The following is a 21,774-nucleotide window of genomic DNA, read 5'->3' as shown; positions in this document are numbered from 1 at the left end:
GCTACACTTAATTGCTACACTCTTAATGCTACACTTTGCCACTGCTGCTTCATGTTGTCTGCCACTGCTACCTCATGATGTCTGCCACTGCTGCTTCATGTTGTCTGCCACTGCTGCTTCATGTTGTCTGCCACTGCTACCTCATGATGTCTGCCACTGCTGCTTCATGTTGTCTGTCACTGCTGCTTCATGTTGTCTGTCACTGCTGCTTAATGTTGCCTGCCACTGCTACCTCATGTTGTCTGCCACTGCTGCTTCATGTTGTCTGCCACTGCTACCTCATGATGTCTGCCACTGCTGCTTCATGTTGTCTGCCACTGCTGCTTCATGTTGTCTGCCACTGCTACCTCATGATGTCTGCCACTGCTGCTTCATGTTGTCTGCCACTGCTACCTCATGATGTCTGCCACTGTTGCTTCATGTTGTCTGCCACTGCTATCTCATGATGTCTGCCACTGCTCCTTCATGTTGTCTGCCACTGCTACCTCATGATGTCAACTACTGTTGCTTCATGTTGTCTGCCACTGCTACCTCATGATGTCTACCACTGATGTCGCCAAAGAATCGAACATTTCTGCTATTTTGAGCTCAATTTCAAGGTACTTTTCATCGTGAAACCAATTAAAATCATATTTATTTTTGTAGTATATCTTCCATTCTATCACATGAGACCAAATAAAATGAGAATACAACCATAAAAACCATACGAAAATATACCGCTAAGGAGAGGCTAATGGCTGAGAAGTGAACTTCGTTTTTTATGATCCAATTTCTTTCATTTTTGGTGTATGTTAAGAAGCATCTTTCCATCATACATTGCCCAAGTTTCAATAAGACAGTCCAACAAACAACTGAGATCCAATTCCCTAGATCAAGAGCAAGAGCCCCCTCACCAGTGTCAATTAACCTCCCTTGAGGCCTGCTCGCATATGGAAATTTTGCTCACGTCTGGAAGCAAAAAATTGACCGAGTAAATGCTTGTATCTGGAAAAACTCGCACGTGGATGCACTCGTAAGCAGAGGTTCCACTGTATTATTATACATATTTTATTACACCTACCATCCGACTTACGACCTGCTCGACATACGACCACTCGACTTATGACCGTGTTTTTTATGCCACATTTCTGGGAAATAAACAACTATTTGTGTTGTACCCAGTGTTTATCCTAAACCTTACAGCATAAAATACAGTATACTAACAGCATAAAAAGTAAAGTAAAACATGAAATACAAAATAAAACAATAAAATCAAGTCATTACAAAAATGTGATGTTGATATTCAGTAGTAAAGTTTGACTTACGTCTATTTCGACTTACGACCGGTTTCTCGGAACCGAACTTGGCCGTAAGTCGGATGGTACCTGTATTATTATTATTATTACAACATAAATAATTTGTATTCACACAAAAAATATAAGATTTACTGTTATGCCTTATTGCAATAATTGTATAAATAATGTCAACCCATTCACGACTGCATATTGGAATAGACAGTGATGTCATTTGTTTACTCTGAACATAATCAAGCAAACAAACATTTCTCCCTCGTTGAGCTCAATTTCAAGGTACTTTTCATCGTGAAAGCAATCAAAATCATATCTATTTCTGTAATGTATCTTCCATTCTATCAAATGAGACCAAAAAAACGAGAATACAACCATAAAAACCATACGAAAATACCGCTAAGGGGTGGCTAATTGCTGAGAAGTGAACTCCATTATTTATGCTCCGATTTCTTTCATTTTTGGTGTACGTTAAGAAGCATCTTTCCATCATACTTTGCCCAAATTTCAATAATAGATTTAGAAAGGACATAGGAAAGTATTGGTTTGGAAATAGGGTAGTTGATGAGTGGAACAGTCTACCTAGTTGGGTGATTGAGGCTAGGACTTTGGGTAGTTTCAAATTTAGGTTGGATAAGTACATGAGTGGGAGGGGTTGGATTTGAGTGGGACTTGCGCATCAGAGCTTATTTCTTGGGTAGCATAGAAAATTGGGTTGGGCAAATGTTTTGTTAGTGGGATGAATTGTAAAGGACCTGCCTAGTATGGGCCAACAGGCCTGCTGCAGTGTTCCTCCTTTCTTATGTTCTTATAAGATAGTTCAACAAACAAACGAGATACAATTCCCTAGATCAAGAGCAAGAGCCCCTCACCAGTGTCAAGGAACCTCCCTTGAGGTCTGCTCACTTATGGAAATTTTGCTCGCATATGGAAGCAAAAAATTAACCCACTGACTGCTCATATTTGGAAAAACTCGCACGTGGATGCACTCGCAAGTATAGGTTCCACTGTACTCAAAAATTCTAGCGGCTTCAAATCAAGCAGGAGAAACTGGCAGGCACACATATGAGAGAATGGGTCTGTGTGGTCAGTGAGCACTGTATAAAAAAAATCCTGCAGCACGCAGTGCATGAGAGAAGAAAAACTCCAACCATGTTTTTGGAATAAAACGCCGACTTTGAAGTGTATTTTCGTATAGTTTTTATGGTTATCTTCTTGTTTTCATAGTCACATTTGATAGGATAGAAAACATATAAAAATAGAAGTGATTTTGATTGGTTTTATTATGAAAAGAACCTTGAAATGTAGCTTTGATCAAAGTAGGGGAAATGTTTGATTTTTGCCGATGTTCAAGAGTAAACAAATGATGTCACTGTCCAATAAATGTCCAACAAGCCATTCTAATATGCAGTCATGACTGGGTTGATGTTAGATATACAATTCTTAAAATACTGCAATAGTCTGCATAACAGTAAATCTTCTATATTTTGTTTGAATAAAAATTCAAAATAGAAAGCAAGAGTAATATCAGAGGGGCCTGGAGATGTGACTGATGAACAAAGAAAATGTTATTTTAGAGCTAGGAATGTCTGCATTGTTCATTCTGGACCCTATTTTGAAGCTGGCATATTTTTTAATTTGCGTGACCACTTTCCTGGGTAATTGAAATCAGTAAATGGGCAGTTTCTTGTGCTCAATCGATAGAACAAATGGAGTTCTAAAGAAATATTTATGAGTTTGGTTGACTGGAATAATGGAATTAGCTGAAAATAGGGCTCAAAGTGGGCGAAATTGCCGATTCGTAAATATCGCCGAGGTCACTAACTTTGCGAGAGCATAATTCCGTAAGTTTTCTATCGACTTTTGTACTTTTGGTGTCATTACCATCGGGAAAAGATTTTCTATCATTTCAAAAGAAAAAATAATTTTTTTTTGCAAAGATTTTGCGACACCTGGAGAGACCTCAGGATTTGGGGTTGCAACAGTCAAAGGGTTAAATATAGCACTCCAGTCAAAAACAGCATACTCACAATTGTCTCCCAGCTAATCAAAACCTCAGCATTTACACTAGTTCATTGTAAAAAAAAAAATTCAAATATGATGATTTATAGAATATGCAGTGCAGAAATAATAATAGAAATGTTAAGAGATACTTCATAAAACTGTTGAGTAAAAGGACGTAAGTGCAACTAGCGTTAAATTTTATTGTGGCAAAGTTTCGCTCTCCAGGAGCTTTATCAAGCCGGTTTAGGGACCAGTTTCTTTACAATAAATCTGTTCAGGGCAATTCAAATCAAGCCCACAAATGTCATATGGTGCACATATTTAACAAAGAGCATAAAAAAATATTCAAGCATGCAACTAAATTGAGTTAAATATTATAAAATCTGAGTAGTAATAATAATAAAAAAAAACTGAATACCAAAAATTTGCCTTTGCTGAAATTTAGCAGAGGAAGCAATAAGATAGTCATTTATAATTTCAAGAGTCTGAGAAAAACAAACATTTTGAGGTATAGGCAAGAAGACTAAAGGATACAATATTCAAATGCAGAAGCAGTGTAGTAAGACTGCAAGAATTATTTATTTACAGAATAGATGACCAATGAAAGAAGCTTGAGGAGGCTGTGCACGCAACAGCTAATGCAAAATATATAATTTATTACTGTATGATCTTTAAAAAATTTGACGCCACGAGTGTAGCTATATTTCCGTAACCACAAATAGGTAATTATGCACAATTTCAAATTAAAAATTCAATTAACTTTTTTTGATAGTGTATAAAAATGAAAAATAAAGTTTTTCTCATCAAAGAAATGACACTCCACAAGACCAATTAATTGGTGTGCAATTGCTTAGCAAGTGAGATAAGTGCATGCCTATAATCTGTGTTTAAGATGATGGGGCTCAGTAATGTACCTTACTCCTCTATGATGTTGTGTACTGCTGCTTCATTGTAATTTTCTCTAACTGTATGCTTCTTTGTACTTGTACTGAAACATAAATAAATATATAAATTTACCTCCTTCCTCTGCCAAATTCACTTTTATTACATGAAAACAAAGACAAAAATGGCAAAATTTTAACCGACTCACAAAACTGTAATGACACAATTGCAAACAAATCATCATATTGGTGGGGTTTGAACTCATGGCAAATGAGTCTTAAAACTCCAGGCCAGCATGTAAGTCACGAGTGAGTGTTACAACTCACTTGCCGCAACTTCAAACCCCACCCATACCCGGGTTTGGTCAAATTTTAATCTATATTTACAGTTTCTATCAATCCATATCTTACTCACACACAAAACACATGCAGCAAGGAAAGAGGAAACATGATACCTACATGTAAGGTAATAAAGTTGTTTTATTCGTCAGGAGACAGAACAAGTGTCTTGGGTCTTAATTATACAGATGACCCGTTTTAATTCAATAACTCCAAGGAAATAAAAGGATGAGAAACATAAAAGATTTCTGAACACCAACAAGAATAAAAGACCATAGCTGTAAACTAGATAAAAGAAAAAAAAAGTGAAGAAATGACACTAGAAAATTCAATGTAAAAATTCTACGCTAGAACCACCTAAATATTTTTACAAAATTTTATAATCAATGAAATGTCAAAAATGAGACACAATGAGTTTAGCTCTACTGTTGTAGCTACAAACAAGTAATTACAAAGAGGAAGTTACTAGCTTTAGAAAAAGGTCCTGGGAAAACAGGAGTGTAAAAATGATAAACAAAGCTTATGATGGCAGCAATCAAATTAATAAATCAATGTGCAAAGAAACCAAGAGTCAAAGGGGAAGAAAACTCAGCAAAACTTTACCCAGTTTTCACCCTTAACAACTACAACACTGCAATCAACTAAAGGGAACGGCAATGTGCCAGTAATGTAGGAATAGACAAAAAATGAAATCAAACTACAGAAACTGGGACCTAGAAAATACAAGAAATTTTCTGGATAAAAATACAATGAAAAGTGCAACTGAATGATAAAACAATAAATGAAAAAAGAAAAAGTCCATAATTTTAATATAACTGCTGAGAAACAAGATAAATAACAGAACACTAAAAAACAAGCATAAGAACCAGGAAAAAATATGGAAGGATACAAAAGGGTTATGCAACAAATTCATACTTGGCCATGGTGCATAAAGCCAATTTGCATAAGGCAATCCTAATAAAACAAGCAAATGATATAAATGCTTTCAGAGACTTTGCAAATTTCACATTTCTTTGCTAATGTTTACCAAAAAAATCTGAGCATACCTACATGTACCATATGGCCAAACAGCCAGAAAAAAAGCTGAGAAAAAATACGAACCAAAATTTTATCGTAATCCCTGATACAATACAAAATCTTGGAAACAAAACTCACATTTTCTTTTATTTTTACCAAAAAATTACGAGCATGCCAGATAGGCACCAAACAGCCATATTCAATATAACAATAACAGTATCTTTATTTCTACAAGTACATGTACAAGGTATACAGTCCTACCTGACATCAGTGACATACTACTATATATAGAAAGCCGCTTGTTATGCTGAGCATTTCGGGCAAATTAGGTCAGTTTTGTCCCAGGATGCGACCCACACCAATCGACTAACGCCCAGGTACCCATTTTATACTGTTGGGTGAACAGGGAAAGCAGGTGTCTCATGGAAACACATCCCTAATATTTTCCAGCCATACCAGAGATTCGAACTCCGGACCTCAGTGTGCGAGCTGTGTGCTAGCGATTGAGCTACGGGACACCTTGGTGAAAAAATTAAATCCAAAATTCAGTCCTATGTAACAAAATTTCACTTTTGTCGTGTTCCTGGGAAATAAGCATCATGTCCCAATTCTTTATAACTAAACAAAATTCAAAAAAGCAATTTTGATCCCAAAACTTTGCTTTTGTGGTCAGGACACATCTGGAACACTGTCAAGAAAGAAAAGGAAGCCTGGGGGAGTTTTGTTGCTGTAGCACAGGGCTTTCTGGGCAACAACAAGGCTGACAATAACATGGAACCTGTTGAGACCTTGGAAGAAAGCTATGGTCAGATAGGCTGTAGGATGTCACTTAACCCTTTCAGGGTCCAAGGCCCAAATCTGAAGTCACGCACCAGTGTCCAAGAAATTTTGAAAAAAAAAAAAAAATTATTTTTTCTTACAGAATTAAAGAGCATATTTTTGTGAAGGTAATAAAACAAAAAAAATTAGAATCTGATCAGTACTTACCGAGATACAGTGCCAAGAAGTTTGTAGAAAATGATGTGGTGGCGGCAACATCGACGAATTCCACATACGCGTATTATATTATTTTGTTGTTTTAGTTGTTTTTTCTTTTCTTTTCCAATTTTTTTCTATTCCTACTAACATTTGGGGCCTGAGAGACCAATACTGTATATAATTTATATATATAAACTCACTGTATTGAACACAATAACCGCACTAAAGTTATCATATTATTGTTTACCACTGTTGTTTATTACAATAAACATGCACAAATATTGTATAATACTAATGTTCTATCATATATTTACATATTTACAATCACTGGACATGGTTTTAGAACTGCTGGAGCTTGTGGAACTCCTTGAAACAAGGCACCATGCACAGAGGCACCTTACATTCCTCACACATAAACCGAGTGTCTTTGCGTCTTTGTTGCCGTCGTTTTGTTTGTGCACAGACAATGCATCTCTTCTGAGCAAATTTCTTTTGAGTTGAAGGAAGCTGTATTATGAAATGATCACCTTCTCTTCTCAAACGCTTGGGTATATTGTGATGAATTCGAGGACCATGTTGTATTGCAGGTGTTGTTACCTGGTACTTCATTATGAGTTGTCTGACAACAGACAAACAAAATTCACCATACGGTGGTCTGTTACCAGTCTTTATTTGGTACATATTATATGCATTCAGCATTGAAATGTCCATGAGATGGAAGAAAAGTTTCATGTACCACTTGTAACTCTTACGAACACAGTCAACAAAACCAATCTGCATGTCACACTTGTCAACCAAGCGCATGTTTTGTGTATAATCAATCACTGTCACTGGTTTTCGAATACGTTCATTAGTCACTCGATCAACTTTGCCACTGTCTTGCATTTCATTACGGTGAATGGTTGTCAACAATGTGACATCTCGTTTGTCATGCCACCGTAATGCCATGATGTCATTGGCAGTAAACACCTGCACGTCATCACCACGAACACCTGCGTTGAGCCTGGGCATATGTTTACGATTAGAACGCACTGTGCCACACACATCTGTCTTGTTCACTCGCATGAAATCACTGAGTAATGGGCTTGTGTACCAGTTATCGGTATATAATGTATGGCCCTTACCAAGATAAGGTGCCATCATGTTTCTCACTACGTCACCTGATATACCCAATAACATCTTGGTATCTTTCAATGTTTTACTACCCGTGTATACAACAATATCCAACACCAGGCCACTGTCACAATCACAGAGTACAAACAATTTTATACCAAAGCGGTTCCTCTTGCTCGGTATATACTGCTTGAATGACAGTCTACCTTTGAACAAAATCAAAGACTCGTCAATTACAAGATTCTTGAATGGATAAAAGTATATCCTGAACTTTTGTTTGAGATACATGAAAACATTTCTAATCTTGTATAACCTGTCACTTCTGTCAGGCCTGGTTTTGTCAGAGAAGTGCAACATACGTAACAGTAAGATAAACCTGTTCACTGGTATTATTTCACTGAAGGATGGGGTACAAATTAGCCGATCTGTGGACCAGTATGCTTTTATATTATGCTTATAGACGTGAGGCATAAGCATTATTGTTGCAAAAAGCAAATACATTTCTGCAACAGTCGTCTCTTTCCACCTGTGTAGTCTTGACTGTGGTGATAAGATCGTATTTGCCATGGTGTACTGAAAATACTTATTACTTTCCCTGACAATAGTTTCCATCAATGGCTGGTCAAAGAATAATTCAAAGAATTCCAGTTCATTGGCCGTGGTTCCAAGGGGACAGGTAGGTAGAATTCCACTTTGCGAGTCATCAAAGTGGTGAGGGCTGGGAACAAAATTGGGATTTTGCTGCCAATCCCAGATACGGTTTGCTGGTGGATACTGGACATCATAGGCTGGTTGTACGGGTGGTTGTGGCGGGCTGGTGGGTGACGCTCCGCTTTGTCCTTGAACTGACGAGTCAGCAGCGTGGGTTCCCGCGTGGCACAGCGAGTCACGCATGGCGGTGCCACTACCACCACCAGCCCCACTAACACCATCCACTGATGTCTGTGGCCCATCCATGCCAAGTGTAGCCACATCATCCTCACTATCACTACCTAAAACGGGTGTAGGGCCACGGGATGTACTCCGGGATGTACTACGGGATGTACTCCGTCCCCTGGGCATAGCATAGGGTACACTACCCGAGCGCATGCGGCGGCGCACATACCGACGCTTCACTGGTGAATATGTTTCCTCACTATCACTACTCGAATGATCGTCGAGCGCAATAAAATCACAATCCACGTCAGAATCATCGTCATTACTGAAGTCAGAGGCCAGGCCACGGGAAAATATTAGTTTTCTCTTACGTTTAGGAACACCCGACCGTGAGTCACGAGTGCCCACACCAGAGGTAGAAGGTTGAGGATCGTCGGGGTTTTCTGCACTATTATCGATATCCTGGTCATTATTTTCGGTCACTAACTTATCAAAGCCGTAGAATTCGTCTTCATTTCCACTTCCATCAGTGTCAGAACTATCAGACAGGAAGAGGAGAGTCCCAATTTTCCGGGGAGTGAGAGCTGACTTGCGACGAGACATGGTGAACAAGGGTGACTGAGCCGGCGTTCCCACAATGCTATGCAGGCGCCTAGATTTTTTGTTTATGGCGCACACCCACGGCGCAGACCCATTCTCTCATATGTAGGCCTATGAGCGCTTTCGCGCTAAATTTGATGGCGCTAGAATTTTGGCGTAGATCTACGGTTTGGACACTCACCGACCAGCCGTAGATCTACGGGACGGACCCTGAAAGGGTTAACTCTTACTGTCCAAACGCAGATCTACGTTCACCTGCATGGCGCTCCGAATATTTTGAAAAATAAAAAAATCGTTTTTTGTTATTAAATTAAAGAGGGCAATTTTCTGTGTTGTATAAGACCAAAAAAAAATTTTAGGACCAGTACTTACCGAGATATAAGACCATGAAGCTGGCTCTGGACGCTCACCTGACAGCAACATCCAGTCCTGCCGCTTGCAGAAGTGTTGCTGATTTACCTTTTTTTTCTCATTTTTATTTTAATTTATATAATTTTTATGTTCTGATAATTACAATTCATAACAGTTCTTGTGATTTCATAGCCAATCTTTGTTCTGACACTAATATTATGTACTGAAATAGTACTCAAATTGTAACACTCACATTGACAGGTGAACATTTTCACCTGCCCTGGTCATTTACTATTGTCTAGAAATATATACAAAGTATATATAGGTCCCAGCAATGTTTTAGACATCCTGGAGTATGAAACTCCTTGAAGCATGGTGTTATGACATGGGTCAGAATGTGCCGTGATGGAAAGAACCTTGCCTTTATATGTTTTTACTCTTGCACACAAACATGTCTTTGTGTGTCTATCAGTTTGTCTGTCAGTCTGCCTGTCTATCTATCTGTACATCTATCTATCTGTCTGCCTAGCTCTGCTTATCTGTCTATCCAGTTCAGCTTATCTATCTTTCTGTTTTGTGTGTGTGCCTGGAGTATAATATGATCTCCTTGAATAATAGTGTTATGACAATGTCAGATAACAAAGTGACATTTGAAGAATGTGCACTGCTGGAGGGGGGAACCTTGCCTTTATATTTTTTACTCTTGCACACAAACATGTCTCTGTATGTCTGTCTGTCAGTCTATCTGTCTGCCTGTATCTGTACATCTGTCTGTGTCTGCCTAGCTCTGCTTATCCGTCTAGGTTTGCTTATCTGTCTTTCTGTCTGCCTGTATGTGTCTTTCCATCTGCTTGTCTCTGTCTCAGGGAGCAGCTAGTAAACCTGTTGGTTTGTGATGTATGGGCCGCTCCCTGATTGCTGAGCAAGTGACACTGCTGTTATATACGTCATGTTTATTATGTCTTATATCTACAAACACTGTACAGTGGACCCCCGGTTAACGATATTTTTTCACTCCAGAAGTATGTTCAGGTGCCAGTAGTGACCGAATTTGTTCCCATAAGGAATATTGTGAAGTAGATTAGTCCATTTCAGACCCCCAAACATACACGTACAAACGCACTTACATAAATACACTTACATAATTGGTCGCATTCGGAGGTGATCGTTATGCGGGGGTCCACTGTATAGCACTTGGCCTGGAATTTTTGGGTTATCCTAGGTAATTTACATTATGTATAATTGTATTTATGAGTACACGTGAGAGACAGAGATACAGATAGACAGTGATATAGACAGACATAGACAGAGATATAGACAGATAGAGATACAGATAGATAGAGATATAGACAGATACAGAGACAGCCAAAGCCAGCCGAATACATAAGAACATAAGAAAGAAGGAACACTGCTGCAGGCCTACTGGCTCATGCAAGGCAGGTCCATGTCACCCCCCCCCACCTTAAACCAATGACTCACCTAGTCAGGTAACATCCACTGAAAGAAGGAGCATGACATCTGACCCAGTAGCACAAGCTAGTCAGGTCCAACTCACACCCACCCACATCCACTCATGCATTTATCTAACCTATTTTTACTTTCCTCTTAAAATGTGAGTGTTAATATGACATGACATCAGTGAATCACTGGCATTTGCCACGCTATTTGCTCTAGCTGGCACTCAGTTGAACTGGTGCTCCCACAAGGTACTAAATGGTCCCCTATTTTTTTCACAGTGCGCACACTGAGTGCACAGACCCATTCTTTCATGTCTAGGTGACTCAGGCCTATCGCACCAAATTTGAAGGAATGAAAAATAAAACGCTGATCTACGTTTGGAGCCCACCACACATGAACGAATATCTACATGTGGACAGTTTAAGGGTTAAGGTCCATATCCTTGATGCTCATCTTGACAATTTCAAGGAGAAAATAGGAGCATATTCAGAGGAGCAAGGGGAGTGCTTCCACCAAGATATAATGGACCTGGAATAGATATCAGGGATCTTATAATGAAAACATGATGGGAGACTACATTTGGGGGCTTAAACGGGAAAGTGATTCGCTGCATGCTCGCAGATCTAGAAAAACGGCCCATTTTTAACTTTGTAAACATTTTTCAGAAAGTTTAAAATAAAATGTGTAAATTTTATTTTATGTAAATTTAATATATTGTATTATATATTTTTGTTTTACATCCAAAACTAGCAAAAATATTGAAATTTAGCCATTTTTTGTCAAAAATTCATCCTGTAAGCCACAAAAGCAATAAAAAGAATTGGAAAATAACACCTACTTCCCAGGAACAAAAACTGCATTACATAGTGATAACCTTCCTCCAAGTAACCCTCCCTCCCTCCACCACCAACCAACAAGAATGTTTTCATCTGTATTGAGAGGAAAAAGTTATAAACCTGTAAATGCAGATCCCACTACTAATACTCCTTCATTAGTCCCAACTTTGCCTAACTGGGTATTCATTTTCTTTCAACAAGGCAAAAGACACTTACATCAAAAAGTGACAGTAAACCACAGTGTAGAATTTCATTCAAAATATGTGCACTGGATTTCTCATGCCTAAATCTCTCTTCTTTCCACTGACTTTTCTATTAACCCTTTGACTGTCGGTGTCATACACATGTCTTATGAGCCAGTGTTTTCGACGTATTATTATTATTATTATCACACTGGCCGATTCCCACCAAGGCAGGGTGGCTCGAAAAAGAAAAACTTTCACCATCATTCACTCCATCACTGTCTTGCCAGAAGGGTGCTTTACACTACAGTTTTTAAACTGCAACATTAACACCCCTCCTTCAGAGTGCAGGCACTGTACTTCCCATCTCCAGGACTCAAGTCCGGCCTGCCAGTTTCCCTGAATCCCTTCATAAATGTTACTTTGCTCACACTCCAACAGCACGTCAAGTATTAAAAACCATTTGTCTCCATTCACTCCTATCAAACACGCTCACGCATGCCTGCTGGAAGTCCAAGCCCCTCGCACACAAAACCTCCTTTACCCCCTCCCTCCAACCCTTCCTAGGCCGACCCCTACCCCGCCTTCCTTCCACTACAGACTGATACACTCTTGAAGTCATTCTGTTTCGCTCCATTCTCTCTACATGTCCGAACCACCTCAACAACCCTTCCTCAGCCCTCTGGACAACAGTTTTGGTAATCCCGCACCTCCTCCTAACTTCCAAACTACGAATTCTCTGCATTATATTCACACCACACATTGCCCTCAGACATGACATCTCCACTGCCTCCAGCCTTCTCCTCGCTGCAACATTCATCACCCACGCTTCACACCCATATAAGAGCGTTGGTAAAACTATACTCTCATACATTCCCCTCTTTGCCTCCAAGGACAAAGTTCTTTGTCTCCACAGACTCCTAAGTGCACCACTCACTCTTTTTCCCTCATCAATTCTATGATTCACCTCATCTTTCATAGACCCATCCGCTGACACGTCCACTCCCAAATATCTGAATACGTTCACCTCCTCCATACTCTCTCCCTCCAATCTGATATTCAATCTTTCATCATCTAATCTTTTTGTTATCCTCATAACCTTACTCTTTCCTGTATTCACCTTTAATTTTCTTCTTTTGCACACCCTACCAAATTCATCCACCAATCTCTGCAGCTTCTCTTCAGAATCTCCCAAGAGCACAGTGTCATCAGCAAAGAGCAGCTGTGACAACTCCCACTTTGTGTGTGATTCTTTATCTTTTAACTCCACGCCTCTTGCCAAGACCCTCGCATTTACTTCGACGTATTAATGCACCAAAATTCTAGCGGCTTCAGATCAAGCGAGAGAAAGCTGGTAGGCCCACATGTGAGAGAATGGGTGTGTGGTCAGTGTGCGCAGTATAAAAAAAATCCTGCAGCATGCAGTGCATGAGAAAAAATAAACTCCAACCGTGTTTTTGGATTAAAATGCCGACTCTGAAGTGTATTTTCGTATAGTATTTATGGTTGTATTCTCATTTTCTTGATTTGATTTTGATTTGTTTCATGATGAAAAGGACCTTGAAATTGAGTTCAAAGTAGTGGAAATGTTCAATTTTTACCGATGTTCAAGAGTAAACGATGTCACTGTCCAATAAGTGTCCAACTAGCCATTCTAATATGCAGCCATGAATGGGTTGACATTATTTATACAATTATTACAATAATAATGCAGTAGTCTGCATACCAGTAAATCTTCTATTTTTTGTGTGAATAAAAATTCAAAATAGAAAGCAAGAGTAATATAAAGAGGGGCCTGGAGACATGACTAATGAACTGAGAAAATGTTATTTTAGTGCCAGGAATGTCTGCATTGTTTATTCTGGACCGTATTGTAAAACTGGCATCTTTTTAAATTTGCATGAAATTGGCCAGATTGCCAATTTCTGACCACTCTATTGGGTAGTTGAAATCGGTAAATGGGCAGTTTCTTGTGCTCAGTCGATAGAACGAATGGAGTTTTAAAGAAATAGCTATGAGTTTGGTCGACTGGAACAATGGAATTGGCTGAAAATAGGGCTCAAAGTAGGTGAAATTGCCGATGAGTATATACTGCTGAGATTGCGAACTTCACGAGAGCATAATTCCGTAAGTTTTCCATCAAATTTCCTACTTCTGATGTCATTACCATTGGGAAAAGATTCTCTATCATTTCATAAGATTTTTTTTTTTTTCAAATATTTTGTGACACAAAGACACTTCAGGATTTGGGGTCTTGACAGTGAAAGAGTTAATGTCACTAAAAAAGAGTAAGAATAAGAAATTTATTTTGACAAAGGAATATAATAGTTGGGTGTACATGCCAAAAGCCCCTTTGTATGCAGAGCATTTTGGGCAAACTTAATATAACTTAAGATTAGTAAGGCATTAACAGATAATTATATGGTCATTTGATGCGTTACAGTAGGTACAGGAGAATTAAGTTGTTACAGGTAATGCTAACAGGCTACAATAAGTTTAATGGAGAAGTTCAGTAGTGAATAATTACAGGTCTCTCTCAACATTCGCGGGCTTCACACATTCGCAAATTCCCAGCCGCCAAATCATATTTAAGTTTCCCACCACCCATGCGTCCCTACTACCCTCCCTCCGACCCCCGCAACTGGCAGCCAGCTCGCCCGCCACTCAATGTGGTGAGTGTTTTGTTTGCTCATTATTTGCTATTAAACTACAGTATAAATAATGTTCAATCCATTCATGACTGTACATGTATATTGGAATGGCCATTCGGACAGGTATTGGACGGTGACATCACTTTACTCTTGAACACAGCAAAAAATCGAACATTTCTGCTACTGTTAATACTAATAATAACAATAATAACAATAATAACAATAATAACAATAATAATAATAATAATAATAATAATAATAATAATAATAATAATAAATAATACGATAGAATTGAAGAAGGAAATTGTACAAAAATACGAAGGTTGAAGCAGTAGTGGAGGCATCTTGAATCAGTTTGGCTTTGTTTATGCTAGAGTGAGCATTAGCCTCTGCGCTCTTCCAAACATTTCACAAAAATTCATTGTGTTTTATTGTGACTGCAGTGGTGGAGGGAGTGATTGAGGCAGTGGTAGAGGCAGTGGTTGAGGCAGTGGTTGAGGCAGTGGTAGAGGCAGTGGTGGAGGCTGTGGTTGAGGCAGTGGTTGAGACAGTGGTTAAGGCAGTGGCATTTAATAACATACATGTTATTAATAATAATAATAATACATGTTATTAATAACAATAATAATACGATAGAATTAAATATGGAAGTTGTACAAAAATATGAGGGTTGAAGCAGTGGTGGAGGCATCATGAGTCAGTTTGGCTTCGTTTATGCTGGAGTGAGCATGAGCCTCTGTGCTTTTCCAAACATTTCACAATAATTCATCGTGTTTGGTGCTTGTAGATTGAGTGCGACTGCTACATAATTAACCATGGGCCCAAAGAAACTTGCTAGTGCCAGCCCTTTGGTAAAGAAATTGAGAAACACGACAGAATTGAAGAAAGAAATTGTACAAAAATATGAGGCAGTGCGCTGCAGTGGTAGAGGCAGCGGATGAGGCTGTGGTGGAGGCAGTGGTATTTAATAACATACACGTTATTAACCCTTTCAGGGTCCAGAGGCCAAATTTCAAAGTGTGCACAAGTGTCCAAGAATTTTAAAAAAATAATTTTGTTATTTTTTCTTATGAAATAGTAGAGAATCTTTATCTGAAGGTGATAAAATAAAAAGTACGAAATTTGATGGGAAATTGACGATATTATGCTCTCGCAAATTTTGATGTGCCAGCGATATTCATGCATCGGCGATTTTGCCGACTTTGACTCCCATTTTAGGCCAATTACCTTATTCCAGTCGATCAAATTCTTAGCTATTTCACTAGTATTACTACTATTCTATTGATTGAGCACAAGAAATCGCCAACTCAGCTGTTTCAACTACAAAATAAAATGACTGGAAATTGGTAATTTGGCTAATTTAATGCAAAGTTCAAAATATTCCAGTTTCAAAATAGGGTCCAGAATAAACAATGCAGGCATTCCTGGCACTAAACTAACATTTCCTCTGTTCATTAGTTATGTTTTCAGGCTTTACAAATGAATTCCATTTTGATTTTTAGTTCACATAATGAATTTTTATTCAAACCAAAAAATAGAAGATTTACTGTCATGCAATATTGTAACAATTGTATAAATAATATCAGCACATTTGTGAACGTATATTAGACCCACCAGCTGGCGCGTATTAGACGTGTGAGGCCATTTGTTTAATCTTGAACATCTGCAAAAATTTAACATTTTCGCTACTTTGAGCTCAGTTTTATGCCATTTTCAATGCTAAAACCAATCAAAATCATCTCTATTTCTGTAATATACATTCCATTCTATCAAATGAGACCAAAAAATCGCAAATACAACTATAAAAAACATACGAAAAACACTGCAAAATTGCTGTTTTAATCGAAAATTAGTCTCAGTTTTTTTTCTCTCATTATGCACTGTGCTGCAGGATTTGTTTTATGTGGTGCACACATACCACATAGATTTATTCTCTCATATCTAGGCCCAAATTTAGCGCTCACAGCTTATCAGAGTGAGCTGAGCTCACAGCGTAGATCTACGGTTTGGACCCTCAACGTAAAGCCGTAGATTTACGGCACAGACCCTGGAAGGGTTAAACCATAACATATATGCATATAGTACAATATTTTATGACGTTTTCATGTATTTTGTGATTGTTCATGGTTCAACAAGTTAAGGAAGCAGTATTGTATTATATTTCCCTACAATATATTAGGGGACCAAACATTTGCAATTTTTCAACATTTGCAAGGCTCTTGATCCCCTAACCCTTGCGAATGTTGAGAGAGACTTGTACAGTTTTAGGATTAGTTTATGAAAATTACGTTACAAACAATGGTACAATTTGAATTAATTCACAATATGGAAACATTAAGATGGAGCAATTTAAAGTAATTTACAATAAGAAATTATTACAATTTAATATTATTTAACCCCTTGACTGTCGCAACCCCAAATCCTGAGGTGTCTCCTGGAGTTGCAAAATTCCCCCCCCCCCCCCCCCCCCCCCCCCAAAAAAAAAAAAAAAAAAATATTATGAAATGATAGAGAATCTTTTCCCAATTGTAAAGACACCAAAAAAACGAAATTTGATGGAAAACTGATGGAATTCCACTCTCACAAAGTTAGTGACTTCGGCGATATTTACAAATCTGTGATTTCGCTCACTTTGAGCCCTATTTTCGGCTAATTCCATTGTTCCAGTCGACCAAACTCACAGCTATTTCCTTAGAACTCCATTTTTCTATCGATTGAGTACAAGAAACTGCCCATTTACTGATTTCCCCTACCCAATAACGTGGTCAGAAATTTGCAATTTGGCCAATTTCATGAAAATTAAAAACTACAGTGGTCCCTCAATTATCGTCTGGCCTGAAAGTCATTCATTTTGGAAATACTCCTGTTATTTCGTCTAAACATTGGCTCACAAATGGTCCGTTAACTCGCTAATCATCTTTCATCCTGGACTCGTACTCACGGCTCTGAGCCGTTCCCAGCCAGTGTGCCATTGTTTACCAGTGAGCGACGGTCCCCTCACGTGTTCATACAAAATATTTCATAATATTCCATCCATTTTAGTGCTTCAAGTGCTAAATAAGCTACCATGGCTCCAAAAAAAAGCTCCTATTGCCAAACCTTTGGTAAAGAAGGTGAGAAATAGAATTGAATTTAAGAAAAACATCACTGAACAATATGAAAGGAGCAAGAGTTTCAGCAGGAAGAGCAACAGATCGCAGCTCAGAATCTTGCTGCAGAGGAGGAGGAAGAGAGATGGAAGAAGATGCCTTCTTCAGAAATTAAGGAGATTTTTGAAATGTGGGGTAGGATGGAAAGATTTATGGAGAAACATCACCCTGAGAAGGATGTTGCAAGCCATATCAGCAACATGTACAGTGACAGAGTCTTGGCCCATTTTAGGGAAGTTTTAAAGAGACGCCAGAAACAGAGCTCTCTGGACAGTTTTTTGCGAGAAAGGACTCCAGTCACTCTCAAGCTGGTCCTAGTGGCATTAAGAAACAGAGAAGAGAAGTAACCCCAGAAAAGCACTTGGTACCCGAGGTGTTGATGGAAGGGGATTCCCCTTCCAAACAGTAACTAATCCAATCTCTCTCCTCCTCCAGTCTTCCATACACTAAGAAGAATCACCAATAAAGGTAAGTGTTATGCTGTTAATGTTTCATTCATCATGTCCCATTGTATTGTTTATGTACTACATCTATATGTCATGTAAAATTTTTTTTTTTGTATTAATACTTCTGGGTGTCAGGAATGGATTAATTGTATTTACATTATTTCTTATGGGGAAAATTTATTCAAAAATCGTCTGTTTCGATAATGGTCCCACTTCCAGGAACGGATTATGGACAATAATTGAGGGACCACTGTAGGACAATTTCAAAATAGGGTCCAGAATGAAAAATGCAGACATTCCTGGCTCTAAAATAACATTTTCTTTGTTCATCAGTCATGTGTCCAGGTCCCTCTGATATTACTCTTCCTTTCTATTTTCAATTTTTATTCAAACAAAAAATAGAAGATTTACTGTTATGCAGTCTATTGCAATATTGTAATAATTGTATAAATAATGTCAACCCATTCATGACTGCATATTAGAATGACTACTTGGACATTTATTGGAAAATGACATTATTTATTCACTTTTGAACATCAGCAAAAATCAAACATTTCCCCTATTTTGAGCTCCATTTCAAGGTTATTTTCATTGTAAAACCAATCAAAATCACCTCTATTTCTATAATATGTTTTCCATTCTATCAAATGAGACCAAGAAAACGAGAATACAACCATAAAAACTATACAAAAATAGACCACAAAATCAGCATTTTAAATAAAAAAAATGGTCGAAGTTTTTTTTCTCATTATGCACTGCGTGCTGCAGGATTTTTTTTTATATGGTGCACACTGACCACACAGACCCATTCTCTCACATGTGGGCCTACCAGCTTTCTCCTGCTTGATTTGAAACTGCTAGAATTTACGAGTATATATACAGTGGACCCCCGCCTTACGATATTAATCCGTTCCTGAGAGCTCATCGTAAGCCAAAATTATCGTTAGCCGAATTAATTTTCCTCATAAGAAATAATGGAAATCAAATTAATCCATTCCTGACACCCATAAATATGAAAAAAAAAATTTTTACCACATGAAATATTAATTTTAACACACACAAACTGAAGAAAACATGCACAATTACTACTCTACTAAGAACAGAATACATGACACTTACCTTTATTGAAGATCTGGTGATGACTGATGGGATGGGAGGAGGGGAGAGTGTGGAAGTTATTGTTTAGAAGGGGAATACCCTTCCATTAGGACTTGAGGTAGCAAGTCCATTTTCCGGGGTTACTTCACTTCTTTTAATGCCACTAGGACCAGCTTGAAAGTCACTGGACCTCTGTCACACAACAAATCTGTCCATAGAGCTCTGTACCTCCCGTTCCTTTAACTCTTTCAGGGTTTCGGCCGTACTAGTACGGCTTATGCACTAGGGTTTTTGACGTAATAGTACGCCTAAATTCTAGCGCCCTCAAATCTAGTGAGAGAAAGCTGGTAGGCCTACATATGAAAGAATGGGTCGATGTGGTCAGTGTGCGCAGTATAAAAAAAAAATCCTGCAGCACACAGTGCGTAATGAGAAAAAAAAAACTTTGACCGTATTTTTGGATTAAAACAGCGACTTTGCACTGTATTTTAGTATGGTATTTATTGTTGTATTCTAGTTTTCCTGGTCTCATTTTATAGAATGAAAGACATATTACAGAAATTGAGGTGATTTTGTCTGGTTTTACAAAGAAAACTACCTTGAAATTGCACTCAAAGTAGCAGAAATATTCGATTTTTACCAAAGTTTAAAAGTAAACAAATGCTATGCATCCAATACACGTCAACTGGTGAGTCTAATATTCTTTCACAAGTGCGCTGATAATATTTATACCATTTCTACACCAATGCAGTAGTCTGCATAACAGTAAACCTTCTATTTTTTTGTGAGAATAAAAATTCAAAGTGGAAAGCAAATAAATGTAAGAGGGGCATGGGGACATGACTAATGAACAGAGGAAATATTATTTTAGTGCCAGGAATGTCTTTCTTGTTTATTCTGGACCCTATTCGGAAATTGGCATCTTTTGAAATTTGTGTGAAATTGGCAAAATTGCTAAATTCTGACCACTGTATTGGATAGTTGAAATTGGTAAATGGGTGGTTTCTTGTACTGATTTGATAGAAAAAATGGAGTTCTAGCAAAATCGTTATGATTTTTGTCGACAAGTACACTGGAATTGGCCGAAAATAGGGCTCAAAGTGGGCAAAATCGCCGATGTGTAAACATTGTCGAGACCACTAACTTCGCGAGAGCATAATTCCATAAGTTTTCCATCAAATTTCATACTTTTGGTGTCATTATGTTCGGGAAAAGATTCTCTATCTTTTCACAAGAAAAAATATTTCTTTTTCTTTTTTGAAATTTGGCCGACCCTGAGAACAAGTCTCTGAGAGGGCCTGTCGACCCTGAAAGGGTTAAGACTTTCCTAAAATGGGCCATAACACTGTCATTGTACAGGTTGCCAACACGGCTTGCAACAGCTGTGTCAGGGTGATTTTCATCCGTAAAGGTTTGCAGTTCAATCCACTTTGCACACATTTCCTTAATCTCTTTTTTCAATTCCATACTAATTCTCGTCCTTTTTACCACAGGGATGGCGCTAGAAGCTTTCTTGGGGTCCATGGTGACTTATTCTGCAGTTACAAGCACTAAAAACACTGGGATAATGTGAAATTTACCGAATGTATGCATAGATGCAACCGCACTGACTGGCTTGTAAACACTGGCGCTGAGGTCACACGTGGGACGCGTCCCGGATGAATCACGTAAGGCGAGTTTTTTATCGTGAGGCGAGGCAAAATTTTTGTGTTGAAATGTTTCGTATGGCAGATTTAACATAATGTGATGTGTTCGTAAGGCGGGGGTCCACTGTACTTTAAAAAAGTGGCTCGTAAGACGTATATATACGATCAAAACAGTCAAAGGGTTAAGACAATGAAATTTAACCATCCTAATTTTGAAGTAATGAGCATATGGTTGAGCAATTCTTAGCACAATATACAGCAATGAAGTTGAATTAAGTATAAATTGAGCAGTCTTATATTATTTTGAAGTTTTTTGTACAGCTTTTGAGTCACTGGTAGGTATCAAGTATGGTTTGTCTGGTTAATTTTGGGTGATGAGGCAACTTCTAAGTAGAGCCTTAAATTGATTCGCAGGCAGGGGTCCTTTAGTGTGTTCTGGCAATGAGTTCCAGATCGTAGGGCCCTTTACATGAATAGCATTTTCGCATAGGGAGAGATTGACACAAAGGATATCAAAAAGCGATTCGTGTCTTGTATTATGGCTGTGTGTTCTGTTATAGTTATCAAGGAGGAGTTTGAGAGGAGGGTTTATATTTGAGTATAGTGTTCTGTGTATGTAGTAGGTACAATAATAAGAGTGGATGTTCTGTATATTAAGACTCTTGAAAAGGGGAAGAGTATGCTGTCTAGTGCTGGAGTTAGTAATCAATTGCACTACAGCTTTGTTGGGTTATTAAAGGTTTGAGGTAATTTGCTGTGGTTAAACCTCATGCACAAATACCATAGGTGAGGTAAAGGTAAACAAGAATGGTACAGAGCAAGAAGAGCTGATTAGGGTACATAGTATTATACCTTACAAAAGG

At 38.3% G+C, this 21,774-nt stretch overlaps 1 protein-coding gene across 8 annotated transcripts in view; it reads right to left on the bottom strand.

Annotated features, from left to right (window-relative positions):
- The window catches only part of 5PtaseI (inositol polyphosphate-5-phosphatase A), a 612,658-nt gene that overhangs the window by 374,325 nt on the left and 216,559 nt on the right, over positions 1 to 21,774 (bottom strand). The window contains exon 4 of one of the 8 annotated variants that reach the window (XM_070081724.1): positions 4,205 to 4,278. The exons of the other annotated variants lie outside the window; for them this stretch is intronic. The gene's annotated coding sequence lies outside the window, so the exon portion shown is untranslated. The remainder of the gene's footprint in view (positions 1 to 4,204; positions 4,279 to 21,774) is intronic. 8 annotated transcript variants of the gene reach the window in all.

This window comes from Cherax quadricarinatus, chromosome 6 (assembly GCF_038502225.1).
Source record: "Cherax quadricarinatus isolate ZL_2023a chromosome 6, ASM3850222v1, whole genome shotgun sequence".
Lineage (NCBI taxonomy): Eukaryota > Metazoa > Arthropoda > Malacostraca > Decapoda > Parastacidae > Cherax > Cherax quadricarinatus.
Note: the sequence above shows the minus strand (reverse complement) of the source record. Positions and strands in the feature narration are given on the sequence as shown.